The following is a 7,683-nucleotide window of genomic DNA, read 5'->3' on the forward strand; positions in this document are numbered from 1 at the left end:
AATTTACAAAGAACTAAAGCAGATCTACAAGAAAAAAACAAACAAGCCTATTCAAAAATGGGCGAAGGATATGAACAGATACTTTAAAAAAGAAGACATACGGGAGGCCAACAAACATAGGAAAAAATGCTCATCATCACTGGTCATCAGAGAAATGCAAATCAAAACCACATTGAGATACCATCTCACACCAATTAGAATGGCGATCATTAAAAAATCGGGAAACAACAGATGCTGGAGAGGATGTGGAGAAATAGGAACACTTTTACACTGTTGGTGGGAATGTAAATTAATTCAACCATTGTGGAAGACTGTGGCGATTCCTCAAGGACCTAAAAATAGAAATCCCATTTGACCCACCCAGCAATCCCATTACTGGGTATATATCCAAAGGATTATAAATCATTCTACTACAAGGACACGTGCACACGAATGTTCATTGCAGCACTGTTTACAATAGCAAAGACCTGGAACCAACCCAAATGCCCAATGATGATAGACTGGATAGGGAAAATGTGGTACATATACACCATGGAATATTACGCAGCCATCAAAAACGATGAGTTCACGTCCTTTGTAGGGACATGGATGAACCTGGAAACCATCATTCTCAGCAAACTGACACAAGAGCAGAAAATCAAACACCGCATGTTCTCACTCATAGGTGGGTGTTGAACAATGAGAACACATGGACACAGGGAGGGGAGCACTACACACTGGGGTCCGTTGGGGGGAAATGGGGGAGGGGCGGGGGTTGGGGTGGTGGGAAGAGATAGCATGGGGAGAAATGACAGATACAGGTGAGGTGACGGAAGGCAGCAAACCACACTGCCAAGTGTATACATATGCAACAATCTTGCATGTTCATCACATGTACCCCAAAACCTAAAATGCAATTAAAAAAATAAAAAGAGGTGGGACCTAAGGAAAAAAAAAACGATTCTCTCAAATTGCTCTGCTGTAAGTTCCTTCACCTTAGTAGGCTGCATCTATGTTTAGATTCAGGAGTTAGTAACACGTTTCTTCTAAAAGCTGCATTTGGATATTCCCGAGTGAATGGGCTATAGGCGGTAATGAAAATTCTCTGGCTCTAAAACAATAACGGAGCTACCTAGCTGAATGGTTGTCAAAGAGTACACTCAACCTACAAAGGTAAACTGATATGTATATGAAGAGATTTAAAATCCCTCTCTTTGGAAAGTCTACAAATGGATGTTTCCAGCCCTATACAGTAATATGAAAATTAGCAGAAAGAATTCGTTTAAAACACAGAAGAAATGTTTCACTAAAATAGCACTGTTCTGAGGTCGGTCACCTTAGGAAGCTGCATCTGTGTTTAGATTCAGCGCGTTAGGAACTAGTTTCTCCTAAAAGCTGCGTTTGGATATTCCAGAGTGAATGGTACTACAGGCTGTAGTGAGAAATATCTGGCTCTAAAACAAAAACGGAGTTATCTAGCAGAATGATTATGAAAGTGTACATTGAACTTACAAAGTTAAACTGATGTTTATATTAAGTATTTCACAAACCCTTTCTTCGGACAGTCTAGAAATAGATGTTTCCAGCCGCTTAGAGTCATAGCATTTAAAACACCGAAGAAAAGTTTCTCTCAAAATGCTCTGCTGTGAGTTCGTTCACTTTAGGAAGCTGCATCTAAGTTTAGATTCAGCGAGTTAGTTACAAGTTTCTTCTAAAAGCTGCGTTCGGATATTCCAGAGTGAATGGGACTATAGGCTGTAAAGAGAAACATGTGGCTCTAAAACAAAAGGGAGTTATATAACAGAATGGTTGTCAAAGTGTACATTGAACTTACAGAGTTAAACAGATGTTTGTATAAAGCTTTTCAGAAACCCTTTCTTTGGAGAGTCTAGTAATAGAGGTTTCCAGCCATATGCAGCCATAGGAGAATTAGTAGTAAATCTACTTTTAAAACACAGAATAATCGTTTCTCTCAAATTGCTCTGCTGTGAGTTCGTTCACATTAGGAAGAAACATATATGTTTAGATTCAAGGCTTAGTAACATGTTTCTTCTATAAGCTGGGTTTGGATATTCCAGAGTGAATGCGACTATAGGATGTAAGGAGAAATATCTGGCTCTCACACAAAAACAGAGCTATCTGGCAGAATGGTTGTCAAAACATACATTCAACCTGGAGAGTTACACTGATGTGTGTTTGAAGCATTTCAGAAACCCTTTCGTTGGCGAGTCTAGAAATAGGTGTTTGCAGCCATATACAGCCATATGAGAATTAGCAGTAAGACTGCGTTTAAAACCCAGAAGAAACGTTTCTCTCAAATTGCTCTGCGGTGACTTCGTTGACTTTGGAAGCTGCATCTATGTTTAGTTTCAACGAGTTAGTAACACGTTCCTTCTAAAAGCTGCATTTGAGTATTCCAGAATTAATGGGACTATAGGCTGTAATGAGAAATATCTGGCTCTCAAACAAAAATGGAGCTATCTAGCGGAATTGTTTTTATAGTGTGCATTCAACTTACAGAGTAACACTGATGTGTGTATGAAGCATTACAGATACCCTTTCTTTGGAGAGTCTAGAAATAGATGTTTGCAAGCGTATACAGGCATATGGGAATTATCAGTAAGACTTCGATTAAAACACAGAAGAAAAGTTTCTCTTAAATTGCGCTGCTGTGAGTTCGTTCACCTTGGGAAGCTGCATCTATGTTTAGATTCAGCGAGTTAGTGACACGTTTTTCTAAAAGATGCGTTTGGATACTCCAGAGTAAATTGGACTGTAGAATATAATGAGAAATATCTGGCTCTAAAACAGAAATGCAGCTATCTAACAGAATGGTTCTCAAAGTATACATGGAACTTACAGAATTAGACTGATTTGTGGATGAAGCTTTTCTGAAACCTTTTCTTTGGAGAGTTCAGAAATAGATGTTTACAGTCGACAACAGTCATATGAGATTTAGCAGTAACACTGAGTTTAAAACAAAGAAATGTTTCTCTCAAATTGCTCTGCTGTCACATCGTTCACATTAGGAAGCTGCCTTTATGTTTAGATTCAGCGAGTTACTAAGACGTCTCCTCTAAAAGCTGACTTCAGATATTCCAGAGTGAATGCAACTATAGGCTTCAATGAGAAATATTTTGCTCTAAAACAAAAACGGAGCTCTCTATGGTTGTCAAAAGGGTTGTCAAATTGTACATTCAACGTAGAGTGTTAAACTGAGGTGTGTATGAAGCTTTCAGAAACCCTTTCTTTGGAAAGGGTAGAAATAGATGTTTCCAGCCGTAAAAAGCCATATGAGAATTAGCAGTAAGACTGCGGTTAAAATACAGAAAAAACTTTTCTTTAAATTGCTCTGCTGTGGGTTTGTTCACCTTAGGAAGCTGCACCTTTGTTTAATTCTGCGAGTTAGTAACACATTTCTTCTAAAAGCTGCATTTGGATATTCCAGAGTGAATGGGACTATAGGTTGTAATGAGAAATATTTGGCTCTAAAACAAAAACGGAGGTATCTAGCAGAATGGATGTCAAAGTCTACATTCAACTTACAGAGTTAAACTGATGTGTGTATGAAGTGTTTCAGAAATCCTTTCTTTGTAGAGTCGAGAAATAGATGTTTCCAGTCGTATACAGCCAGATGAGAATTAGCAGTAAGACTGCGTTGATAACACAGAAGAAACGTTTCTCTCAAATTACTCTGCTGTGAGGTCAATCACCTTAGGAAGTTGCACCTATGTTTAGATTCAGCAAGTTAGTAACACGTTTCTTCTAAAAGCTGTGTTTGGTTCTCCAGAGTGAATGGGACTATAGGCTGTAATGAGAAATATCTGGCTCTAAAACAAAAACGGAGCTATGTAGCAGAATGGTTGTCAAAGGTGCATATTCAACGTACAGAGTTTAACCGATGTGTGTAGGAAGGGTTTCAGAAACTCTGACTTTGGAGAGTCTAGAAATAGATGTTTCCAGCCATATATAGTCATTTGAAAATTAGCAGTAGGACTGCGTTAAAAACACCAAAGAAGTGTTTATCTCAAATTGTTCTGCTGTGAGTTTGTTCACCTTAAAAAGCTGCATCTATATGTAGATGAAGCGAGTTACCAATACTTTTCTAGTAAAAGCTGCGTTTGGATATTCCAGAGTGAATCGGACTATAGCCTGTAAGTAGAAATATCTGGCTCTAAAACAAAAATGGAGCTATCTAGCAGAATGGTTGTCAAAGCGTATATTCAACTTACAGAGTTAAACTAATATTTGTATGAAGCGTTTCAGAAACCCTTTCTTTAGCAAGTCTAGACATAGATGTTTCCAGCCGTATGCAGCCATATGAGAATTAGCAGTGACACTAGGTTTAAAACACAGAAGAAACGTTTCTCTCAAATTCCTCTGCTGTGCGTTCGGTCACCTTAGGAAGCTATATCTATGTTTAGAGTCAGCAGGTTAGTAACACGTTTCTTTTAAAAGCTTCGTATGGATATTCCAGAGTGAATAGGATTATTGGCTGTAAGGAGAAATATCTGGCTCTGAAGCAAAAAGGGAGCTATATAGCAAAATGGCTGTCAAAGTGTACATTCATCCTACAGAGATAAACTGATGTGTATATGAAGCATTTCAGAAACCCTTTCTTTGGAGAGTCTAGAAATAGATGTTTTCAGCCTTATACAGCCATATGAGTATTAGCAGTAAGACTGCGTTGAAAACACAGAAGAAACGTTTCTCTCAAATTGCTGTGAGGTGAGAATGATCACCTTAGGATGCTGCACCTATGTTTTAATTCAGCGAGTTAATAACACATTTCTTTTAAAAGCTACATTTGGATATTCCAGAGTGAATGGGACTATAGGCTGTAATGAGAAATATCTGGCTCTAAAATAAAAACGGAGCTCTCTAGCAGAATGGTTCTCAATGAGTAGGTGCATTCAACTTACAGAGTTAAACTGATGTGTGTATGAAGCATTTCAGAAACCCTTTCTTTGGAGAATCTAGAAATAGATGATTGCAGCCATATACAGCCAGATGAGAATTAGCAGTAAGACTGTGTATTAAACACAGAAAAAACGATTCTCTCAAATTGCTCTGCTGTGAGATCGTTCACCTTAGTAAGCTGCATCTATGTTTAGATTCAGCGGGTTAGTAACACGTTTCTTCTAAAAGTTGCGTTTGGATATCCCAGAGTGAATGGGACCATAGGCTGTAATGAAAATTATCTGGCTCTAAAACAAAAACGGAGCTACCTAGCAGAATGGTTGTCAAAGAGTACATTCAACCTACAAAAGTAAACTGATATGTGTATGAAGAGATTTAAAATCTCTCTCTTTGGAGAGTCTACAAATAGATGTTTCCAGCCCTATACAGCAATATGAAAATTAGCAGAAATAATCCGTTTAAAAGGCAGAAAGAATGTTTCACTGAAATAGCACAGCTCTGAGGTCCCTCACCTTAGAAAGCGGCATCTATGTTTAGATTCAGTGAGTTAGTAATACGTTTCTTCTAAAAGCTGCGTTTGGATATATCAGAGTGAATGGTACTAACGGCTGTAGTGAGAAACATCTGGCTCTAAAACAAAAACGGAGTTATCTAGCAGAATGGTTATCAAAGCGTACATTGAACTTACAAATTTAAACTGATGTGTATATTAAGCATTTCATAAACCCTTTCTTTGGACAGTCTAGAAACGGATGTTTCCAGCCACTTAGAGTCATATGAGAGTTAGCAGCAAGACTGCATTTAAAACACTGAAGAAAGGTTTCTCTCCAAATGCTCTGCTGTGAGTTCGTTCACTTTAGGAAGCTGCATCTATATGAGATAAAGCAAGTTAGTAATAGGTTTCTTCTAAAAGCTGTGTTTGGATATTCCAGAGTCACTGGGACTACAGGCTGTAAAGAGAAACATCTGGCTCTAAAACAAAAGGGATCATATAACAGAATGTTTGTCAAAGTGTACATTGAACTTACAAGTTAAACGGGTATTTGTATAAAGCTTTTCAGGAACCCTTTCTTTGGAGAGTCTAGTAATAGATGTTGCCAGTCCTATGCAGCCATAGGAGAATTAGTAGTAAATCTACTCTTAAAACACAGAAGAAACGTTTCTCTCAAATTGCTCTGCTGTGAGTTCGTTCACATTAGGAAGCAGCATGTATATTTAGATTCAGGAGTTAGTAACATGTTTCTTCTAAAAGGTGCATTTGGATATTCCAGAGTGAATGGGACTATAGGTTGTAAGGAGAAATATCTGGTTCTAAAACAAAAACAGAGCTATCTAGCAGAATGGTTTTCAAAACATACATTCAACCTAGAGAGTTACACTGATGTGTGTTTGAAGCATTTCAGAAACCCTTTCGTTGGCGAGTCTAGAAATAGGTGTTTGCAGCCGTATACAGCCATATGAGAATTAGCAGTAAGACTGCGTTTAAAACCCAGAAGAAACGTTTCTCTCAAATTGCTTTGCTGTGAGTTCGTTGACTTTGGAAGCTGCATCTATGTTTAGTTTCAGCAACTTAGTAACACGTTCCTTCTAAAAGCTGCATTTGGATATTCCAGAATTAATGGGACTATAAGCTGTAATGAGAAATATCTGGCTCTTAAACAAAAACGGAGGTATCTAGCGGAATTGTTCTTAAAGTGTACATTCAACTTACAGAGTAAAACTGATGTGTGTATGAAGCATTGAAGATACCCTTTCTTTGGAGAGTCTAGAAATAGTTGTTTCCAGCCATATACAGCCATAAGGGAATTATCAGTAAGACTCCGATTAAAACACAGAAGAAAAGTTTCTCTTAAATTGCGCTGCTGTGAGTTCATTCATCTTGGGAAGCTGCATCTATGTTTAGATTCAGCGAGTTAGTGACACGTTTTTCTAAAAGATTAGTTTGGATATTCCATAGTGAATGGGTCTTTAGGCTGTAATGTGAAATATCTGGCTCTAAAACAAAAACGGAGCTGTGTAGCAGAATAGTTGTCAAAGTGTTCATTCAATGTACAGTGTTAAACTGATGTGTGTATGTTGCGCTTCAGAAACCCTTTCCTTGGAGAGTCTAGAAATAGGTGTTTGCAGCCTGTATACAGCCATATGAGAATTAGCAGTACGAATGCATTTAAAACCCAGAAGAAATGTGACTCTCAAATTGGTCTTCGGTGAGTTCCTTCACTTTGGAAGCTGCATCGAAGTTTAGATTCAGCGCATTAGTAACACGTTTCTTCTTAAAGCTGCGTTTGGATATTCTAGAGTGAAGAGGACTATAGGCTGTGATGAGAAATATCTGGCTCTAAGACAAAAACGGAGCTATCTAGCAGAATGGTTACCAAAGTGTACATTGAACTTACAGAGTTAAACTGATTTATGTATGAAGCGTTTCAGAAACTCTTTCTTTTGATAGTCTAGGAATAGTTGTTTCCGGATGCATTGAGCCATATGAAAATTAGCAGCAAGACTGCATTTGAAACAGAGAAGAAATGTTTCTCTCAAATTGCTCTGCTGTGATTTCGTTCATGTTAGGAAGCTGCATCTATGTTTAGATAAAGCAAGTTACTAATATGATTTTTCTAAAAGCTGCGTTTGGATATTCCATAGTGAATGGGACAACAGGCGGTAATGAGAAATATCTGGCTCTAAAAAAAACAAAACAGAACAAAAACGGAGCTATCTAACAGAATAGTTGTCAAAGTGTACATTGAACTTACAGTGTTAAACAAACTTGTGTATGAAGCTTTT

The sequence above is a fragment of the Saimiri boliviensis genome, chromosome 19, assembly GCF_048565385.1.
Source record: "Saimiri boliviensis isolate mSaiBol1 chromosome 19, mSaiBol1.pri, whole genome shotgun sequence".
In the NCBI taxonomy this organism is placed as follows: domain Eukaryota; kingdom Metazoa; phylum Chordata; class Mammalia; order Primates; family Cebidae; genus Saimiri; species Saimiri boliviensis.